This window comes from Lissotriton helveticus, chromosome 11, assembly GCF_964261635.1.
Source record: "Lissotriton helveticus chromosome 11, aLisHel1.1, whole genome shotgun sequence".
Lineage (NCBI taxonomy): Eukaryota > Metazoa > Chordata > Amphibia > Caudata > Salamandridae > Lissotriton > Lissotriton helveticus.
The window spans coordinates 208,255,627-208,280,050 of NC_136072.1; positions in this window are offsets into that span (position 1 = coordinate 208,255,627).

Sequence of the window (24,424 nt, forward strand, 5' to 3'; positions counted from 1 at the left end):
AGAAGTTTTATTAAGTCAAACCAAAGCGAGTTAAAAAATAAATTAAAGCTGGTTAACTCCGCTTTCCATTCTTCCTAGGTCGGTAAAAAGTGGCTTTTTTTTTGTTATTGTTAAGGGTCATATAAAACATAAAAGAAGCCGACTATCAAATAGATTTTTTATTTCGACAGACTAAACAACATCGTCAGTTTAAACAGTCAGTGAATATATTGCAAAATATTTAATAAAAATAAGTATACATTAAGAGAAATTCTATATAATTTGAGACATGTAATAGTGACGTATGCTACTTGCAAGACTTAAAAACAAGGGAAACGTGGTATGAAAGAACTACATAAATACAATGTATTTTTATGGCAATAAGAAAACGTTCTAATTACTACTAAATAAAAGAGCAAGAACTCAGCAAAGCAGAGCCCGGTAAACTCCTGTCAGAGACCAATGGCCTTCAGTGGAAGTTTATATTTGCGTAAGCAAACCCATTCTTTGAAATTGGTCAGTGTGCAAAGCACTATCTCTCAGAACACCTATTCCAACAAAGGAAAAGCACATTACACTCATACGCCTTTTGACAACCGGATCACCATGTACGAAGATTTGACCATATATTGTACCATAGCTTCTATGCTATAATGCCACTTGAATTACACTGAAGTCGGAGACATTTCAGGAGGGAGAGAGAAAAACGGTAACAGCGGTTAGGAGACACCCACCTTATGCACAAGAGGAAGCTGCCTCTCTCCAAAATGGCATGTTTTGATGCATGTGCTACATACTGCATGTTAATAAAGGACGTTTTTCTTAGAATTTGTGAGACAACTCTTCATTTTTAGGTCTGGTTTACAATGTCGCTGTCAAACAGACCCTTTGCTTACAATTTACTTAAAAGTGGGCTTTGTGTCTGCCCTTTCAATCAAAGGCTTCAGATTCTGTCAATTACATCTGGCTCAGCCTTTAGGCACTTTTCTTTCACCTGATTCTACTGGCTGTTAAAGTGTATCTTTCCACCTCCAAAACAGCGATTGCATAGAATTGCATTAGCGATTATTTTACACCCCAGTGCGTATTTTTTTTTAAAGAATAAGTACCGGGGTCCATGATTTTGTACAGAAACCAGCGGCTGGCACTACTGAATATAGATGTGCTAAATACCAAGGCTGTATTGTCTTGGTTTTCCTCATGTCTCTTTAATCCACCACTAGATATTCCGTGTCCGTTTATCTCACACTTGCAGGTTCTTTTTCATTACTGTGTACTCACTTTGTAAGTTTTTCTGTCTTTCTTTCACTTATTTTACCCCTAGTGTGTTTTTTCTCACATGATCTGGGTCAAAGTCTGATGAAGAAAAATAAGAGCAGGTCCCGAAAAATAAGTACCAGTGAAATTCACCTGTAACGAGAGACTCAAATTAAGGACTGTTGCAGCCATTCTGCCCATTCCTGAAGTCGTATTGCCAAACCTCCTGTTTGTCTCACCTTTCCAACTTATCTTTTCCCCTTTTGGCTACTCTTCTTTGTTCACACCTCATTCCCTCCTTCATTCCCCTCTGTGCTCCTTGTGTGCCCCACCTGTCACTGCTTCTCGTTAGTGTCTTCCATCCCTCCCTCTTTCACCTGTGCATTCCTTACTATGAGGTCCATTAGGCAGTAGCGGTCAGCAGTAGGTGTTTCTGTAGGGCGGTGACGTGGGCAGGGGAGGGGCAGGGTGGGGGGTAGTAATGTATGGATTACGGAGTTTTACAGGTAAGTAAACATTTAAATAAATAACACGAATTTTGTTGCGTGCACTGCATCACCAAATGTGATGCAGTGCGCGCAACAAAATTCATTTTATTTATTTAAATGTTTACTTACCTGTAAAACTCTGTAATCCATACATTACTACCCCCCACCCTGCCCCTGCCCACGTCACTGCCCTACAGAAACAGCTACTGCCAACCGCTACTGCCATTAGGATGGCGGACGGACAAAGTCCGTCCGCCATCCTGTCGGGGGCCGATACCGTCAGCCACAAGGGCGGAGGAACCGTGTCCCCAATTAGGATGTATCCGCCACAGTGGCGGGTGCATCCCGCATTTTTTATATTGCGGCGGACGGTGCTTGAAGCACCGGCCGCCGCAATGCAAAAAATGCACGTTGTACATTTTAATGCACAACATGACAGGCACTGCGCGGTGCCTGTCATGGTGTACATTGAAATGCTGGGGGGTACCATGTGCACCCCCCCTTCACCCTGGGGGCCCGCAATGGGCCCCCAAAGCAAAGGCATTCCTCACCGGCCATCCCAATATGGCTGGCGGTGTCTGATAGACACCGCCACCATATCAGGCCTTTTCCGCCGTGGTCGCAAGCCGACCGTGGCGGAAAAGCGGCGGATGGTCTTCCCCTCTGCTACGGTCCCCCCCGCCATCGTAATATGGCGAGGGGAAGAAAGGTGGCGGACGGGCAGGGATGGCGGACGGATCGCCACCGCCTGCATGGCAGTGGCGATCCGTCCGCCATCCTAACGGACCCCTAAGTTTGCTAGTTCTCGCTCTTCCCTCCTGCCCCTTCCCCTGAGAACGCTGTGTCCCCCCCTCACCCCTATTACACAAGCGTACTTCCTTCTCAGGAAGTTCCCATAAACGCTGCCGGGACCAGGTGTTTTTACTTTTCCTCAGACAAGAGGCAGGCTATACTGAAAGTCCCTACGCCTGCATTACTCCTCTTATTGTTTCTATGTCAAAAGAATGTTGGTAGCTAGCGATAGAGCCTTTATTGCTTTCTGCCATGCAAATAAAAGAAGGGCTATAATGAAGGTTTCCTTGCTATTTCACCTTTGCTAGAGGAACAAAAACAGAACTGTATCTAAGGTAAGAGAGCTTTCAATACTGACTCACTTTTGTTTCTTTGAATGGCTTTCATGTACTTACGTTGCATGCATTAAAACCAGCTCAACTGGCTTTGCCAATGCATGTTTTATGATGTTCTTTGGCACGTAAGCGTTGCTATGGAAATAGTTTTGGACTTTTATGAGGTTTTGCAAAATTTATGTAAACTAATTTAGAAGTCATCTTTTGCTATTTCCCAATTTTCAGTGGCTTGACATGGGAGAGACTAATGTACCTTATGGACCTGATCCAGCGGCATACCAACAACAGATACTCCACTACCATATACTCACCTGGGCCCATAAACACACACAATTGAGTAAACCGCTGGATTCAAAGTTTATAATTTTCACAATGTTTAGAATTAGTTATTTCATACTCCTAAACTTTCACTGATCAAAAAGTTCTTTCCTCTGGTCGATGGACCATTAAGTGATCAAGTTGATGGTAATAATTAACACTAACTCTGACTTATTCATTTAAAGTAAATAACCACAGATTCTGGGGACTTTTAAATCTTTATCTAAATAAAATGCATGTGAACCACTTAAAAAATACAGTACAGTCACCATCATTCATAGGAGAGAAATTCAAATTGATTAATCATCAAACACATACTTCGGACTCATGCAATGATCAATGCTCAGAAAGGGAGAGGATAGAGAGAAAAGGGCATCTGTAAATAACCAGAATTTCATATTTAACAAGAATGGTGTGATGAAAAATCCCCTGGCCAAAGGGCTGGTAAGGGTCCCCTGGGATAGATCAGGCAACAAAGACTTCAGGACAGGATAGTTGACCTCTCTAATACCGACGGTTGCGCCGCACCACTCTTTGACCCTCTCTTTCTCCTCGAGATTCTTCTGCGATCTTCTTATCTAACCCAATTTATTTAGGATAGAAAGTTCAGCATTCGAGTTCTTCATCAGCATCTCACAGAATCTCTCCCAGCATCGGCATCCACGATTCACAGTATCTGCGTCTCACGAATCTCTGCAAGACCCCCTCTGACTAACTTACTAAAACGATCTCAATTATACCGTTTGTTCTTCATGTACCGCCCACTAAAGTTTCAATATCGTAAAAATACCAGATCTAATTGGTCAGGCACCATGATTCCATGATAATAAATTCTATTGAACTATTGTTCGCAAACCCAACCCCTTAATTTTGGTTTCTCACACGCATTAAAGTTTAATTGAAATATTATTATAACAATTTGAATGAGACTTCTTCTTCATTGAACTTTTCCCCGTCTGTTCCCAGCTCAGGACACTTGGCCACCTTAGCTTTCGTTCAACATCTGAGTCATCATTCCAGGTTAACTTTCAGTAGACATGCGCAGTCGTCACATGACTCAGCTTACTTCAGTTATACACGAGAGGACCAAATACGCACTAGTGATAAAGTCAGAAGGACAAATATTAATTTCACAATTAAATGATTTCACTGTATACCACCCATCTCTACTCTATTCCCCTTTACTTATTAATACGTTCCTCTCATTAGCATTAGTAAAATAGCTTGTTTCTGTTTAAGCTAAGCAGATGCCATGCACATGAGTCTTCAAGACGCTATTTTAGTGCCTTCTGCTCATGTGCAAAAGTTTCCCACCAAGTGATAGCTCGTCATACTGCGTAGATGCAGTTGACGCATGCGCAGTAAAGAGTCCCCGTTTAAAGCGGTTTTAGTCCTTTGTTCATGTTATTCGAGTAAACAAACACATAAACAAGCTTCACTAACCCGTATATTCATGTGGTGCGTATAAGTTATTCATGAAGCATGATTTAATACCTTATTAGTAAGTTAACGACTGGATCGCATCCAAGCAAGTTTCTTTTCCGCCAAACCTTCCTCCATCAATCCCCTCTCTGATGGCATTTTGAGCCATCATAAAATTACCCAACCCAAATCAGATGCCATCTTTTAGCATTTCTCATTCTCATTCTCCTCTTCTTCTTTCTTATTTTCATCTTTGTTTTCTAAATCTTTCATCTTTTGGTACATCCTCCCTCTCATATCCTCCATTTGTATCTCGTCATATTCCTTCTTTCTTTTCTTTCCTTTTCAATTTACTTCATATCTTCTTCTTTTACATTTGTTTCTGCAACATTTGCACCAAATCATTACTAAAACTATTATTGTTATACCAACTACGGGAAGAATTATTTGACCTAAAATACTTTCCCCTAAATCAGAAAACCAAGTCCCTTTTAAAGAAATACATATTTTTTGTTGTATTTTGTTTTTAAAAATCTTTTTATTAAAACATCAACAATAAGAAACCATTCGGTGACAGTTTAAACTTTTGTAGGTTTCATCATTACTTTCCATACATCAAAAGATATGATCCAGAATAGTGAAAATGAATCAAGGGGACTCGTGCACCTCTTCATCATCTTGGCGTATCGGGGGCACACAGATATCCCCATGGTAGTGATTCCAAGCCTCCCAAATTTCCCCCCACTTTGCAGGACCTTTAGCCGCATATACTGAGCGTTCTCTAAACATGCACCAATCCAAATCCTCCACCCATTTCTCTACCCGGGGCGACTGGTTTGCTCCCCACAACTGAGCAATAGTACGCTTCGCTATCATGCATGCCAATGTCACCCACTGCTTTCTGTGCATATTCAGATCTGTGGGCTCCCAAACATTCAGGATACACCTGCAGGCCTCCGGCCTTATCTCTACCCCCAGGACCTCCCGCATCTTATCGTGAATCTTCTCCCAGTATGTCTGCACCACTGTACAGTGCCACAAAATATGCATAAACGTTCCAAGTTCCCCGCATCCCCTCCTGCACTCCCCACCCTCCGAACGACCCATCCGGATCAGACTCGGCCCCGTAACACATCACCTGTGTTAAATCTTTAATTTCACCAGCCTGAGCCGCATCTGTATCGCCACCATCCATGGAGAGGAAACCGGCTCCCGCCAGTCCTCATCATCAAAAGCCAGCCCATCCTCATTACAGCATGCTTTAATAGGTGCCAGTGGGTCCTCCATGTCATTTATGAGTTTCCTATATATTAAAGAGATGGTCTTCTCAGGGAGGTGACCGTCCAACACCCGGTCTACAAGGGGGGAGGCGTCGGGAAGCAATGTATCTTTAGGAATACGTGTGAGCAGTGCATGGCTAATCTGATGGTAGCGGTAGTGTTCCCGCTCGTGAAGCTGGTATTTTTGCTGAAGAGACTGAAATGTGTGGACTGTACCCCCTCCCCAAACATCTTTAATCTGTGTGATCCCAATGAGGTCCCATTTATCGAAGCCTTTGGACTTCCATAGACTGCCCAGTTTTTCCGACCTCCACAGCAGGGTAGTGAGTGTAAGCCTCCCCTCCCATTTCAGACATCTGTTAGTCGCATGCCACACCTGAACAGCATGCGCTGTGGGTGCCACTAGGGGGAATCGACAAGGCTTGGCATAGAGCGCTCTCGTAAAGTCACCCCCTGGCACTTGCCAGCGGTCCATGGCTTATCCCGGGTCTCTGGGGGGACCGTAAATAGCGCGTTTTACCGCGGCCAACTGCGAGGCCCAATGATATTTTCGTAGGTCCGGTAGTCCTATCCCTCCGTCGTACCAAGGAAGAGTAAGTTTAGTGAACGCGATACTGGGCTTACCATCCCACAGAAGCTGCCTCTGTAGGGTCTCTTTGTCTATAAAGTAGGAGGCCAGAACCGGGTCCATCGCATTTTGAAGTGCGTACAAAAACCGGGGAAGGGCCAACATTTTAAAAAGCACTGCTCTACCCAGAAGGGAGAGCGGAAGCGCCTTCCAGCGTGCCATGTCTCCCCTGAGCCGAGTCAGTGGGGGCCCCAGATTGTTAGCAAATCATAGTTTCAGATCAAGCGTGACATAAATGCCGAGGTATTTAAACCTTACTGGCTCAATCCGTATCGGGCAAGTATGTGGAACTACCGGCGGGTCCCCCCTGAGAACAAAAAGAACCGATTTTGACCAATTAATTGTGAAGCCCGAGTATCTCTCTAAAATCGCAAGCACAACTAGGAAACATATCAGGGATCCCCACGGATTAGTAAGATAAAGCAAGATATTGTCCGCATATAATGAGATTTTGTCCTGCCAGTCCAGCGTCCAGCGCAGACCACGAATCGACCGGTCCCACCAAACCCAAGCCACGAGCGGCTCCAGGGCCAAGGCAAAAAAGAGTGGGGACAGGGGACAACCCTGCCTCATACCCCTGCCGAGGGGAAAGTCAGAGGATTTTCGATTGTTCACGACAACTCTGGCCAGAGGGGCCGCATATAGAAGACGCACCCAAGTAGTAAACTCAGAACCAAAACCCATCTTCCCCAACACCGCGAATAAGTAGTGCCATTCAACCCTATCAAAAGCCATAGTGGCGTCCAAGGACACCAATACCGCCGGCTCCTGAATCGTGGGGGACCTGACCAGCACCCCATGCAGACGGCGTAAATTGATGGCTGTATTTCGGCACGGCATGAAAACGGACTGATCCGCATGTATCAGGGAGGTGATAACTTTGACCAGTCTTGTCGCTAATAGCTTTGCCAAAACCTTAGGCTCAGCATTCAGTAAAGAGATTGGCCTATAAGACGAGCAACTAGTTTTGGGTTTGCCCGCCTTATGAATGACTACAATATTGGCCACCCGCTGATCGTATGGAAGCTGTCCCTTCTCCCCTCATACATAGAGCGGAGGAACGGAGCGAGACGGTTGGCACTCAACTTATACAGTTCTATGGGAATTCCGTTCAGACACGTGGCCTTCCCTCATTGTGCACCCCTTATGGCCTGTGCCACTTCGTCGTCCATAAGCAGTGCGTCCAGATATTTCCGATTTTCTTCCGAGAGCTCGGGCAATGGGATGTCTCTGACCATTGCTCTGTTCTCAGCCTCCGTATACCTCTCCGCGGAGGTATATATCCCACTATAGTACTACGCGAAACTATCTGTCACCGCCTGTGGGTCTGTAATTTTACAGGCGTCCTCCCTCAGCAACTCCGGTACCAGCCGCGATGCCCACTCTCCCTTTTCAAGCCTTGCTATTAGCTTCCCCTCCTTATCTCCGTGTTCATACACTCAACTCTGTGTCTCCTCATTCTGCGCTTTGGCCTTGTCCCTGGCGAGGTCCATGAACTCACCCTGCCGCAGTTTTAATTGGAGCAGTCCCTCCGGTGTGGCTGCCTGGACTACCTCCCTTTCCAATCTCAACACTTCCTCTTCCGCCTTTTCGAAGTCTGCCATTCGTTCCATCTTCTTCTTGACTATCAGGAACAAGGCCTCTCCCCGGACCACCGTTGTATATGCTTCCCACAGAGTCTAAGCCGAATCCACAGTTTCCTTGTTTTCCTGAAAATACCTATCTGTGACCTTAATCAATTCCTTCTTAGTGGTGGGGTCTTTCAGATGCCAAGCGCTAATGGGGCAACTCTGCCTACCTTAAAATAATCAATCTCCAACCGGAGCCAAACTGGCGCGTGGTCTGAGATGCCTCTCCCTAGGTGCCGCGCGTTCCGGACAGTGTAAGCCTGAGCCGCTGGCACTAACACGTAATCTATCCTAGACAGGCTATGGTGTGCAGCGGAGACATGTGTGTATTGTAGCTCATTCGGATCGCGTACCCTCCAACCATCCACAAGGCCCGTCATCTCAAGAAAGGCGGGGAGCCACCACTGTGAGGGCCGCAGCACCGGAGTGGGCTGTCGATCTACCTCACCGTCCATTACTGCAATAAAGTCAACACCCATCACAAGGAGGCCCAAGGGCAGAGTCAAGAAGATAGAGCCCAAATCACGAAATGTGTCGGATTGCAGACCCGGCGGAACATAAATGGAAACAAAGGTAACCGTCCTCCCCTCCAACTGCCCTGATATTCCAATGTACCTGCCGCGCTCGTCAACCCAAGTAGCCTGGTCAGTCAGGGGAAATACATTTTTAACCAAGATACCGAACCCCCTTGACGCTGAAGTGAACCCTGCATGCGCCACCAAACGATAGCCTCCATTATGCAAGGCCATGCAACGGTTCCCTATAAGATGTGTCTCTTGTAGCAGCACAACATCCAGGAGTGCCTTAGAATAAATTGGCTAACCATCCCTCTCTTAATCTTGTCCCCCAGGCTATTTACATTCCAGCTAAGCACACTTATCCCCGATCCCTGTCTAACTTTCGACATTGTGTATGTATGGAAACACTACACTCACATCCTTGTCACCTGATGCTAACAAAACCAAACAAAACCCAAACAACCCCTTGGACATAGAATTCGAAAGGACTCACAACCCCCACCCCCCTCCCTGCACCCCTGCTCGTGGCTTACGCCCAACCCCAACTGGCAGCGTGCCTGTCGCCTCATGAACTAAGCTACTGACTTACTAAAAGTAGAAAAGAGGAGGAGGTCAGGACCCCGTCACCCCCCACCCCTTTGAGAAACCACCCCACTCTGTGTCCATGTCCGCACATAGTCCTGGGACCAAAATAAAAACAGTACATGTGGGTTAGACCCACTACCTGACTTTTTCAAAAGTCCCAGATAGTCTGCGGTCACCATCATTCCTCCTCCTGCGGTCCGCCACCTCCATCATGGTCTTGCCTCCCTGGTCCGCTTGGGGGCGGCTTTCCAACCAGTCTGAAGCCACCTCTGGGATGTCAAAAAACCAGACCCTACCTTCAGCCTCCACCCTCAACCGGGCCGGGAACATCATTGTGTATTTCAGTCCTGCATCTCTGAGCTTCTTCTTTACTCCGAGGAAACTTTGGCGCTGCTTCCGAACAGTCTGGGTAAAATCCAGGAAAAAAGAAAGAGTAGTGTTTTCATATCGAAGGGGACCTCCCGATCGGGAAGCCTGCAGGATAGCGTCTCTGTCCCTAAAATGTAACACCCTCGCAATCATTGGGCGAGGGGGGCCCCTCGGCTTGGGTCTCCCCCCCCGGCACTCTGTGTGCTCGTTCAATTGTGAAGAAGTTGCCCAGCCCCTTAGGCTTTAGATGGTTAAGGATGATATCCTCGACGAATAGGTCTGGGGCCGGGCCCTCGGCCTTCTCGGGAACACCAATAATGCGGATATTATTGCGTCAAGCTCACCCCTCATATTCGTCCAGCTTCCGATTGGTCAGGGCGCCGGAGTCCTTAAGGTTTCGCACTTCCTGCTGGAGCTGTGCAACGTCATCCGTCAAGCTGGCGGTCTTAATATCCAGAGACTTCACTTTCTCACTCACCTTAGTGAGATCAGCCCGTATGAGATTGACCTCGATGGTGACCGCATCTAACTTGTTGTCCAGAGACTCCATTTTTTGACCCAGGGAGGACTTTACTCCATCTATCGCCGCCATCACGTCTAGAAGGGTCGGCTCAGCCGGCAGGCCAACAGACTCCCCTCCGATCGATTGAATCTGTCTCGAATCTGGCCGCGACCCCCGAGGCATCGTGTACTGGTCAAGTTTGTTGGTCTGGACCTGCCGCGACCCTTTAGAGGTTCTTGACTGCTGCCTGTCACCTTCGGATTTTGACGCCATCTCAAATGCCTCCTTGGTGGACCCCGGGCCACTCGACTACGCACAGACGCAACAATGGCTCACTAGTCACCTAGCCAGAGGGGGCGGACAATCCAATAGTGTCTTCAGTCCGTTTAGGCCCCAGCACAGGTCGGCGGACAGGCTCAGTCGCAAAGCGGCAGTCCCCAAAGCAAGTCGGACCTCTGAAGTGCAGATCCTCGGTCACGGGGAAGCACCGGGCCAGGGAGGCACCGCCCCACCTATTTCAAATCACTATGTCCAGGACCACCCCGACCGAGCCGGCCCCCACAGCCACCAAAGGATGCTCAGGGGTCTCCGCAATTTCTCACTCCCTGGCGGGGACAGTTCCGCGCCTCAGATGAAGATTCGGTTTGTTAAAGAGACAATTCAGAGATTGTTGTGGCTGGCTTTGGCGACCTGTTTGAAGTGTTCAGGAGACAAGGTCCAGTAAGGGTGGGGGCCTCTCCCCACTCCGCCAGCTCCCAGCCGCAACCACTGTACCACCTCCACTGCTCACCCTGATCTTTGTCTACTCAGGATACAATGACATCGGTGGAAATAATTTTTGTTAGTCTCTCCCATACACTGTCAACCTCCAGGGGTTTCAAATCTTCATGAAGTTTTATAGTATTCTTAATATACCCTCTGATTTCCTTGCTTTTGTCAGGAATGTAAGTGCAACAATGTTGAACTTTCAACATTTTACAGACTCCGCCCTTTTTTGTTAATAAAATATCAAGCGCAAGTCAATTATGGAAAACCATAGACCTAATTGCAACCATTTCCGTATTTATCATCAAGAATTCCCCAGCAGAATCAGTCGAGAGACGATCACCTACTGTCGACAAATTACAAATTCTGTGTGAATTCAAAATGACTCCCACTGAAGGTATCAATGCACCAAATGTATCACCTACTATTTCTGAAAAACTAGCTCTCTTTCTCCGTGTTGGTCCATTAGTGTTTTCATTGTTTCCAGTGATTCTTTTTACATGATAAATTTTCGGAAATACTATCACAAAGTAACAACTTCCTTACCACCGTGTAGGCAACTTATAATATGCATTATTCCCACACACTTAGTAAACCCCAGGAAATACCGTATCGGTTCCCCTTTTAATCCCCAGCCTCCCAAAATTAGGAAGTTATATTCACATTCACTGGAATCAATAAATACATTATTATAATCTGTCTTTCACCTATCGAGGCAGGTTTTTCCTTTCTACACAAAATCCAGGGACATCGCAGCATGAGCTTTGCCAGCTGCATACATTCCCTCTTTCCCAGCCGATGGTGGTACATGGGTTTTTTTGTTCAGCAGATTTCATTTGCAAATCCTGTTTCCTTCCCTCTACTAAATTCAAAAACACTTTCTCTTCTTCACGTAATATACATGTTAAATTATTCTTGTGTGTTTTGACTATATCTATTGATTTCATCGTTAAGAAAAATTCACCCATAAACTGTGCATCTTGACTACTAAGTACTGGATTCATATTCTTTTGAATAGGAAGCTCTGAAAATACTACATCTAAGTTTGATTAATAATCCTGAAGTTTTCCCAATGCATAAACCAGACTTGCTAGAACACTACATGATAAACCAACTTAAAGGTAAATGGTGATATGTAACTCCCTCTGATACTGACGCTGTTAATTTCATACATACACAACAATCACTAATCTCAATTGTGTCTACATATTGAAATAAAAATGTTGTAAAAACATTTTAAGATGTGTCATCTAATACTATATGATGAAAATCTGTCTCCTGCTGCTTCTAATTCTACTCTATCTCCTTTTATTGTAGCTGTCTTCTCAATAGTAGCTAAATTCTCAAACTCTTCTAATATTACATAGATCCACTCAGGGGCCTTGTATTTATTGTTCAAAATTCTAAGTCGTGGGCTTCTTTTTGTGTTTCTCACAGTTGACAGTTTAGATTGAGTTTGACTAGTAACCTCATTCACTTGCTCTGGTCTTTCGTTTGTTTTTCTCAGGTAGTATCTCAGTCTTTTGATTCCACTTGGCCAGTTATCACCCTTTCTTTCCCTTTTAACCTGAACAGCACTTTCACCCTCTTCGTCTTTTCTATCGCTCTTTTATTTTCAGTATGTCTAGGTAGACTCTGTTCTTGCTTTGGATCACTCTCTATCTGTTCTTGTTCAGGTCTTGTTATTCCATCAGCCTAATCCTGTTCTTCTTCCTCTATCTGGTCCTGTTCAGGTCGTATTTCAAGTTAATCTTCTTCTTCTGCCTGAACTCGTTTTTCTTCTCCTAACTGGTCCTGTTTAGGTCTTACTATAATTTGTTCTTCTGCTGCCTTAACATGTTCTTCTTTACCTGTCTATCCCTGCTCAGGTCTTTGAATAGGTCTGTTTGTCTTCGCCTGAGTATCTTCTTTCCCTGTCTGGTCCTGCTCTGGGTCTCAAGTAGCTCTGTTCACTTCTTTCTGAGCGTGTTCTTCTACACCTATCTGATCCTCACTATTTTCCTGTCTCTCTAATCTTGTTCTTCTTCTTGTTTGAAAAACAACTACAAGTATGTCAATCATTGGTATCCAACCCTCCTGACTTGTGCTCGGTTGTTCCTCATCAATTACTTCAGAATCGATTAATCTAGATTCTTCGACTTCACAACCTTCAGCTGTTTCAACTGGTTCTTTCAGTTGCTGTTCTTCTTCAGTAGGGCCTGAAACTTTTTTAGTATGACTCGCCTGAATCCAATTGGGTAAACCTGCACACTTCACTGCTGTTGTAGTGACCAGTATGACTTGACGTGGTTTATCCCACCTGGGTGCTAGGCACGACTTTCTGGCGTGTTTCTTCACTACCACCCAGTCTCCAGTATTCAAATCAAGAAACCTGTGTTGGCTGCCTGGCAACTGCGCCTTCTCCAACCTGGTGAGAGACATAACGCACTAGGTCAGCCAATCCTTTGCAATAGTCCGATACCAGATCATCATTTATACTCATCACTTTATGTCCAGGAATAAACACTTGTCTCATTGCCCTTCCAATGAGTATTTCATGTTGACTCAATCCTGTTTTTCTGTCAGGAACACTTCGGAGGCCCATCAACACAAGAGGCAATGCATCTGGCCATTTCAGTGATGTGGATGCACACACTTTCCCTAACTTGGACTTAATTGTGCCATTTAGTTGCTCAACCACTCCAGAAACCTCTGAACGGTGTGCACAGTGCAGTTTTTGTTCAATATTGAATGCTTCACAGATTAATCGAATTATTTCATTATTAAAATAAGGTCTTCTGTCTGATTCCAAAGTGAATGGGAAACCAAAATGAGGAATCAACTCTCTTTAACAGCAATTTAGCAACTGTGAGACTGTCATTTCTCTTAGTGGGGTATGCCTCCACCCATCGTGAAAATAAACGCACTATGACAAGGACGTACTTCATTCTGTTGCTTGGAGGCAACTCTATGAAGTCACGCTGCAGTCTTGTGAATGGTCCAGAAAGCTTTCCAATTTTTCTCCAACTGACCACTGTCTTTCTGCCTGGATTTAGCTGCTGACAGATCAAGCATTTTTGGCAAAGACTCTCTGCGACTATCCTGAACTTTTGATTGTACAATTCTGTCTAAATAGTCTAATCATTGCGCCTCTACCAACATGTGTGTCCCCATGATACATTCTTGCCATTTTGGAGAGTAAGCAGCCTGGCATGACTGGTCTGCCATCGGTGTATACCCATACATCATCTTCTGTCCTTCGCTCACAACCTGACTTTATCCAGATTTCCTTTTCAGTTACCTCAACTTCATCCTGCAACTGTCTAACCTCATCCTATGTTTCTAGAGCTGAAAAAAACATAAGTTGGCAGCTTATTTCACTTGTTTCAATTTTTCTATTAAGTGCCATGTTATTTCTTGCTCAATATTGAGCAATTTGGTCAGTGTATCTGTCACCTGCAGCCACATAGTCATTTCCTGACTGGCGAGAAGCACACTTGACCACTGCTATTTCTTTTGCAAATTGTATAGCGTCCAACAATTCTTTTACATTTTTGCCATTTCTTATAGGAGATCCTGAAGAAGTCAGAAATCCCCTCTGCATCCAGAGCTAGCCAAAGTCCTGCACAACCCCGAAACCATATTGACTATCTGTAATTATGGTTATTCTCCAATTTTTCCCAATTTTGCATGCCTTTGTTAAGGCCACCAATTCCACTACTTGTGCAGACTTGACTCCCAGCAAACAGGATGCTTCAATGACCTCTGAAATTATACACACAGCATATGCTGGACTAAGTCTCCCTCCTTCTTTTCTCATGCAAGACCCATCTACAAATAGTTAATGATCTGGCTCTTTCAAGGGCACTTCTTTCATGTCGGGGCTTGGGACACATTTCAGTTACATCCAGACAATCATGATCTACTTTCACTCCTCACAACATGGGTCTGGCAATAATGTGGCAAGATTCATTATTGTACATCTTATTACTGTCACATTTTCAGCCCCCAGAATCCCTCTTTCATACTTAGTCATCCGACTAGGGATAAGGTGCAGTGTTCGAGTTCTTGTTAAAAGAATCTCATTTGAATGTGGGATGTAAACTTTGACTGGATGTCTCGTCACAATCGACTCACTTTGCTCCAGACTCATACAAGTAGCAGCTACTGCTTTTAAGCAGCCGGGTAAAGCTGAAGCCAAAGGATCCAGAGTAGCAGAGAAATACACTACTGGACGTTGGCTTAATCCATGTCTTTGAGTCAAAACGGAAAGAGCACAAGCTTCTCTCTCACAACAGAACAGTGCAAATTATTTCATATAATCAGGCATGCCTAAGGCACGGGCCTCACAGAGACAATTTTGCAGTTTCACAAATGCTTCCAAGCACTCACCATTCCAGACAATTGGATCTTTTGCTCTTTTCTGGGTCAATTGAATAATGGTTTTGCCAGCAGGGGACATCCCATAATCCACTGCCTACAGTATACAGTACCCTACTACGCCAAGAAAAATTCTCACCTCTTTTTGGGTCTGGGGTAATTTCATTTGCTTGATTATTTTTATTCTCTCTGGGGTCACTTTTCTAACTCCTCTTTCTATTTTATGCCCTAAATATCTAACTTCTTGTTGACAAGACTGCAATTTCTCTGGAGATACCTTGTGTCCTCCTTCGGCCAAATGGTTCAGTAATGCAATTGTGTCAGTGACACAATCTTCTCGTGATTTTGATGCCACCAGTAGGTCATTAATGTACTGAACCAAGACTGAAATTATGGGCATAATAATAATAATAACGGGGCTTGTAAAGCGCCTGGTGACGCCATCCCGGCGTGTCCCCGCGCTGTGGAAAAGAGTCATGAAACCAGTAGCAGGAGATTACAGAGAAAACAAGTGAGTTTTCAAAAGTTTTCTAAAGGAGGCTTCAGAGTCCGCTAGTCTGGCATGACCAATGTTTCTAGACACTTTCAGGATTTGATTAAAACTGAAGGACTTTCTGTATACCCTTGAGGAACTTGGCACCATGCCAAGACACAGTCTTCAAACCTAAAGGCAAATACATATTGGCTGTCTGGGTGCAAAGTAATAGAGAAAAAGGCTTGGCGTAAGTCAAATACTGTAAACCAGCCTGCATTCCAGGGTATCTGATAAAGGATCACTGCTGGATTTGGCAGTACTGGGCAACAAGGCGCCACAATTTTGTTAATCTTTCTCAAATCCTGTATTAACCTGTATTTTCCACTATGCTTTTTAAGTCCCATTATTTGGCGAAGTACAAGGACTACCCATTATTTCTTTAAAAATGCCGTGTTTAATCATTCTGTCAATTTCTGGAGCAACTCCTGGTTCTACTTCTGGACTCATTTTGTACTATCAGGTATTTGGATAAACTGCACCTTCCTTCACCGTTACCATCACTGGATCAACATTTGACATCAGTTCAATATCTTTTCCTGTAAAATCCCACACTTTTGGGTTTACTGTGGTTCTTAACTCTTCTGGTAATTCATTTTCAGTTATCAATGAAAACATTTCATCTACCTCAGTACATTGTTTAGCTAGCATCATTTTGTATACAACGTCTTCATCAGGGGGTTGGAAAGCAACACCATTTAGTGTACAGTAGATTGTGCCATTCATCTTGCACAATAGATCTCTTCCTAACATTTACTGGACTGGAATCACAAACTATAAACCGATGCATGTCTTTAACATTTCTGATATGTATTTCCATTGATTTTGTGAATTGGGTTCTTATCTGTTGATTTGACACTCCTACAACTTGGATTGATTCTCCCGAGGGGGGTAGGTTTGGGATGTCTGCTGTTCTCACAGTAGACCTGGTAGCACCAGTATCCAATATAAAAGTGATATCACTACCTCCCACTTTCCCATCAATAAATGGACCAGACGGATCTACCGGCAAGCATGCGCCAAGCACACACTCCTCTTCCTCCCTCCTCAGGCACAGTCGTTGCACATAATCCACTTTGTCATTATCATTCTGTAAAAAATATTGTGTAACCACAGAATTTTTCTTACCACTTCCTCAGTGAAATCTGGCGTCCTCACTGTATTTTTGAGGGGTCACAAAGTTTGGCATAGGAGCTGGTGGCACCTGATACTGTGGAGTAACTACCTGCTGTGGCTGATTCATAATCACCTCATTCTGCGTCTATGGATTTACATTTTGATTTGGCCCCTTATTATTCTGAATATTCTTACACCTGATGTTCCAATGTCCAAGCTTTCCACACCACGACAAGGAAACTTCTTCTTAGCTTCTACTCAATTCATTCGTCCTCTTACTTTTCACCGCTTGATCATTCTGATTCTGCTCTTTCACCTGATTATCAGTCTGGGTATTTAATTTATTTTCCTGCTGTTCTGCCAATTCCACTTGTGCCCACATCATTTTCTCTTTTAGCTTTCTACGCCTTGCCTCAATATCATCCCCGCAATACTTGGCATACTTCAAAATTTTGTCAATCGTCTTGCTCTGCAAGCACAACATGCGCGGTTGAATCATCTGACTAATCTCTGGTTTCAAACCATACACAACCTGATTCACAAAATGGCCCATATCCTTCTCACCATTGTTCTCAAAGCCACTATACTGCTTAAACTTGCAGCAACCGCTCATAATATGCATGTACAGACTCATTTGGCACTTAAGTTGCTCTACCTATCTTTACCTAATCTGTCTCTTTAGGAGGGATTTTCCCGTTCAGGAAAGCAATTACTTGATTACATTTCTTCATCACTTCTTCTGATGGTGCTCATGTTTTTGAGTCTCAAGCATACTCCTCACTTGGCCAATCAACTGTGATCTTACACTTTGTCCATAAGTCGGCAGGTACCACTATGTCAAATAAACTATCCAGATCCTTCAACAGAACCTTCGAAGTTTTCACAAATCTTTCAACCATTTTGTACCATTCAACAGGCTTCTCTCTCAACCGAGGAAAATCGTTTGTAAATGACAAAATGTCCTGTCTTCTCCACGGAACATGAACATATCCACCATCAGGAACCTCTCTCATGGGACACAATCGCTCTGCTTTTTCTGATTCTTTTAGTAACAATGCAAATGATGCTTCCTTTGCTTGTGCTTCTTCCTTTTTCCTTGTCCATCTAGTCCTCTACTTGTCAATGCCTCCCCACTTCTGCAAAATTTTAATTAACTCCTTTATCTGTAATTTTTTACCAGACACATTCATATTCTCCAAATCCTTGTCAGTAAACTACACTCAATATGTTTTCTGTAATAATTTAGATATTCCTATATCTACTCCAATCTCTGAAGCAAGCTCTGTCAATCCCTCATGAAACAATTTTGCATTTCTGGTTATACTTCTACATGTAAACAACAATTCAGCATTGTAAAGATTCAACCTTCCTATTCCCACATTTCCAGCCATCTTCTCTTCCAACTCCACCTTCAATCTGTAAATATCAAGGATCTTTGGTGTTGTGCTTCGTTTTTCTATTCCCTGTGCCAATCTTTCTAAATCTTCTGAAGAGACTGCTGTCGAGCTTCTAGTTCCTAAAGGTACCATAGACCCTTTTTCTTTCGACTTTCCGGGTGTAACTCTTTTCGGGGTTTCAGTTAAATGTTTGCTAATTGGAAGATTCATTAATGAAATGACTGAATTGCACTCACTGACCTGATCATCAGATATTATTACCTCTTTTCTGGGATTACTCAAAGGAATTGTTACTTCTTGAGGTTTTGGGCTACTCAATTTATTTCTATATAATGGGATAACAGGACCTATAGTTTCTGGTCCTGTCAATGCTTCAGTATTTAAATTCAATGGACTTATTTTCTGTACTACTTCCTCCCTAGTCCTGTTCAATGCTTCTCTTTCTTTATCCTGATGCACCCTATTAACTAATGTATCATGTAAAATTTGAGGAATTAAGGGTGTTCCCATGACCGGTGCACTTGGGGTGACTCTACTGGGGCCTTCTTGATACGACGGGGGATTTTTAGTTAGAATGTCCGCCAATAATTCATCATATCCTGTCACATTCATGTGTCTTGTTTTCTCCTTACAGTTTCTTCCTGATAGTTCCTCAGACATTAACGCTGGGTATAAACCTTCTGATACCATAGCTCATCTCCATTGCTTCATCTGACCTTTGCGCGACTCACGCAAATTTCTAGGAAAAAATCCTCTATAACTCTTACCACCCGGCATTTCTCTTGTTCAGATGACTCAGTCGCCCATTCTTCCAAAGCATCATACTGAGTTAATCTAGGTCTTGGTTCCAAATCATTCATTCTCATCCTTAAATTCTGAAGAATTCTCCCATTAAATGTACCATGTTCTGGAAAAGCTAAAACTCCATCACCTTTTGTATATTCCATCCAATTCACAAACCATACACATGTATGATATCCTATTTCCATCATCATAAATAGAGCAGGCGTTTTAGGTGGCGGAATAGGAATTCCCTCTTTAGTCAACACAGACTTATGTTTCTTAAAGTAATTCTTCATTTTCTTCATTAACAACATTTTTCTCTTTTCTCCATACATTCTAGATGCACAATATATGAAAGAATATTCAGCAAACCCTTGAACTCTATTTGTGCGACTCACACCAGCAGTCAAATCAGAATCCAACATACAATTTCTTCTTAACCAATGCTAACAAAGCTTCTATCCAATAACCAATTAAAGCTCAAGCTTACGCTATTTGTTTACCCAATACTAGTGCAGCTGATATCTAAAAACCAATCAGACTCAGGCTCACGCTCGTGGTCTGACCTGACCAATGCCAGTGCGGTCTTTTGTGACATCAGTTTTGCTCCTTACTACTGATGCCTCCTTTACAATCTGCCTCTGTCTCACGCCTGCTGTTTCAACCAATCCCAGTGCAGCTCACTGTGATGTCTGAACAACTTCGGCGACTGACCCTCCCTTCACAAGGTAATGCGAAAATGTATTTTCTTTACTTTTCTTTAAAAGGAAATCTGTTAGTAACAACATAAAAACATTTGCTACTCTGCCTATTCCACTAAACAAAGGATAGATTTTCGACTTATTCTGGATCTCAGAATTGCTCCTCTTCTACTGCGAGTAAAACCTTTGTTTACTCTTCATTCAAGCTTGGGAGAACCTGGTACTCCTTCAGTGTTACCCCTACTTGGAAATAAGACAAAAGTTTCACCAGCGAACCCTCTGCTAACACTCACACTCTAGTTTTATATGAAATAGTCCCTAGTTTAATACTGTCAGCCCTACATAGCTTCTCAGTATTATTCCAACAGATGAGTAACCTCACAGCAGTGTGGCTTCTGTCACCACCCGCAATTCCTTTCCCCAGGATTTTCCGGACAACATAAAACAAGACGCTAACTCTTTTTGTTAAACATGAATCAATAATCAATATTTATCACCAAACTAGTCAATAATAACCATAACTCTGCTACCAGAAAACTGATCCAGCAGCGTAACAACAGATGCTCCACTACCATATACTCACCTGGGTCCATAAACACACACAAATGAGTAAAGCGCTGGAGTCAAAGTTTATAATTTTCACAATGTTTAAAATTAGTTATTTCATACATCTAACCTTTCACTAATCAAAAAATTCTCTCCTCTGGTCGATGGACCATTAAGTGATCTAGTTGATGGTATTAATTAACACTAAATCTGACTTATTCATTTAAAGTAAATAACCACAGACTCTGGAAAGTTTTAAATCTTTATCTAAATTAAATGCATGTGAACCACTTCAAAAATACAGTATAGTCACCATCATTCATAGGAGAGAAATTCAAATTGATTAATCATCAAACACATACTTCGTGCTCATGCAATGATCAATGCTCAGAAAGGGAGAGGACAGAGAGAAAAGGGCACCTGTACATAACCAGAATTTTATAGTTACCAAGAATGGTGTGAAGACCAACCCACTGGCCAAAGGGCTGGTAAGGGTCTCCTGGGATAGATCAGGTGACAAAGAATTCAAGACAGGATATTTGACCTCTGTAATATCGACGGTTGCACGCACCTCTCTCTGACACTATCTTCGCCTTCGAGATTCTACAGCGATCTTCTTATACAACCCAATTAATTTAGGATAGAAAGTTCTGCATTCGGGTTCTTAATCAGCATCTCACAGCATCTCTCCCAGCATCAGTTAACCACGATTCACAGCATTTGTGTCTCGCGAACCTCTGCAAGACCCCCTCTGACTGACTAACTAAAACTATCTCAATTATACCTTTCGTTCATGGACCACCCACTAAAGTTTCAATATCGTAAAAATACAAGATCTAATTGGTCAGGCAAGTGGGGATGATCATCACACCATGCTTACATGACATTAAATTCTATTTAACTTTTGTTCGCAAAGACATCCCCTTAATTTTTATTAATCATTATGGTTTCTCACATGCATTCAAGTTTAATTGAAACATTATTATAACAATTTGAAGAGACTTCTTCATTGAACTTTTCACCGTCCGTTCCCAGGGCAGGACACTTTGCGACCTTGGCTTTCGTTCAACATCTGAGTCATCATTCCAGGTTAGCTTTCAGTAGGCATGCACAGTTGTCACATGACTCAGCTTACTTCAGTTATACATGAGAGGCCCAAATGTGCACTAGTGATAAAGTCAGAAAGACAAATATTAATTTCACAAATAAATGGTTTCACTGTATACCACCCATCTCTATTCTATTCCCCTTTACTAATTAATACGTTTCCCGCATTAGCAGTAGTAAAATAGCTAATTTTTTGTTTCAGCTAAGCAGATGCCATGCACGCAAGTCTTCAAAACACCATTTGAGTGCCTTCTGCTCATGCGCAAGAGTTTCCCATCAAGCGATAGCTCGTCATACTGCGTAGATGCAGTTGACGCATGTGCAGAAAAGATTCCCCGTTTAAAGTGGTTTTAGACCTTTGTTCATGTTATTTGCATTATTAAACACGTAAGCAAGCTTCACTAAACCGCGTACTCATGTGGTGCGCATTAATTATTCACGAAACATGATTTAATAACTTGTTAGTAAGCCAACGAGTGGATCGCATCTGAGCAAGTTTCTTTTCCGCAAAACCTTGCTCCATTAGACCGACCCCCATCCTTGGAGGAGGGATGGAGCAATCAAAAGTGGTTGTCAATTAGTTTGTAAAAGAGCGAATTAATACAGTAGGTCTGGGCTTACATAAAGTGCACGCTTGGCATATTGACGTAAAGACTAATCTTTGTCCCAGCTAGTAGATAAATTATCCTTACACCACTTATCCTGCCCCCGCTTTCAACCTAGCTGTCCTCCCACTTTGACTGAGCACTCTGTCTATCCCTCCTTAGTCCTCTATTTAGCCCTATGACTTACTGGTTATTCTATTGGCCTACCACATTCCAAGTGATCTCTTTGTCCAGAGATTATCATGATTACATGACAGCAATAATTGCCAAACGCCTTATCAGAAAAAATGGAAATCTCCTACACTTCGGGATTTTCTGCCTGGCAGCAGTCAATGGACAACTGGGCGCAAGCTGAAAGTGTAGCCCTTCAAAGAGAGGACACACTAGGATTGTGGAAATATCCCAATTGCGCTTCCTGGGATGCCATTCTCCTAGCTCTGCAGGCACACTGAGAGGAGGACGGTGTTTCGGTACCCACTGATACGGTTGGCAACCTGCTGCAGTAAGAAACGGAGCAAGTAGGGCATCCCCTTTCCCCCACTTGACCTCCTATTTCCATGCCCCCGATGTTTGCTAGCCCACTGACAGACTTCTTCCATTCCTCCGTCCCCACGTCCCCCCTCTGATCATGCTTCACTTACAAGCACCACATACAATTCGAATGTGGTATTTGGGAAGGCGGATGGGTTTCTACAGCAACTAGAAGCTGAGAAACACTAGATTTTTGATTGGACCTTTCCCCACTTTATTTTTTATGGTAAGTATTGACAGAAAATAAACAAACTGTATTGAATCTTTATTTCTCCTGCACATTGTTTGCTCTGGGGATTCCCTGGTTAAACAAACCTAATGGAAACATTCTTGATGCACAATATTTAGGTGTTCTCCAACTATATTATGCTTTCTGCTGTGTTCCACCTCAGAGATTACATGGTATATATCATATCCATACTGAAACTGTGTACATTGAGATGTTCACGTGATATGCTAATGTTTCAAGTTACCACACCATGTCTAACACGGTGCCGTAGGATGTTGGAAACTTATACGTTAATTGTACTGTAAACCTAAGAAACACTGGTTGTGAATGGTAAAGAGATGTTGATCATGAAACTTGTTTTCAATAAAAAGATTTAAACAAAAAAATGATTACATGACTGCATCAACACCCTCTCGAAGTTGCACAGCTGGCACGCCTGTGCAGGTATACCCGCCAAGTCTTCAAAAACAGCTTAACTTAAATAAAGATTCCCACAACCATGAAAACCATCAACTGAGGGGTTTTCCTACTCTACCCGCTCTAATTAAAGCAACTTGATTTTGGAAAAAAAATATTTTCACTTTTCAGCTACCTTATCTCCAACACTGGGTTGAGAGTAGAAACAAAAGCAACTCCCTTAAAGAATACCCCTGCTCCTCTCCAAGCAAGCTTTTAATTACCTACCTAATTACTAGCAAATAATATTAATTCCCAAAGAATTAAAAATGCAGCTTATCGTCAACAAACATGGCATATTACTTGTATGCTCATCGTGGCTTAGACTGTTTGCCTCTTCTTTCTTGAGAAACATCCTCATATCCTGGTTCATATACAGTTTTGCCTTATTCATTGGAGCTTATTTGAATGCTCTACTAAATACTAGACACATTCTCAGTACAAAAAGTGCTCATCTATACCAAACAATCTTTGATATGCCTCAAATCTGCTGTCTTGTCCTTTATGAATACCATCCCTGGTAACTAATTTAAAGCATTCTCCCAAGGATGTATTGGCAATAGGAGTACACCACCTCACTTTGTGCATCATAGCCAATCCTGACAATAGAATTCCCTACTTCATGCTCCATTTTCCCACCTGTGCATCCTCAGAATACAGAAGCCAAGCTGCCTCCTGGGATGATACTTTTCATCCCTATTATACGCCTACTTCTCAAACAACATACTCAAAATGCATCATCTTTTCATAAAAGATACCTACTCCCTTCTGCCATTCTAGTTGCTGTTCCACGTATAGCAAATTCCAGACATGCCTACGTAATTGCATTCCTGGCGGACTATTACATTTGCTTACCCCAATGCTGAGATTTTAAAAAACATTAAAAAACAGTGAACAAAAGTCCCCACAACACTACCCTCTTCCACTTCTTCAAGTTCTTCCTGGCCATCTCACGAATGAGTTGTGCAGATCTCAAATTTTCAGCCCAACTCCAATACCTTGAACATTATAATTCAGTTAAAAAACTAGAATGATAATGGTCTTCAAAAATGGCAATCATTTCACCGCCCAGACAACACAGTAAGTGCTACAACATTAGCATCTAACTGTAGTAAGATCATTTTCTCACACCGCCAGGTATGCCTAACTATTTCTTTCTGTCCATACTAATGCCTTCTCCTGTCCCTAGCAAGAAC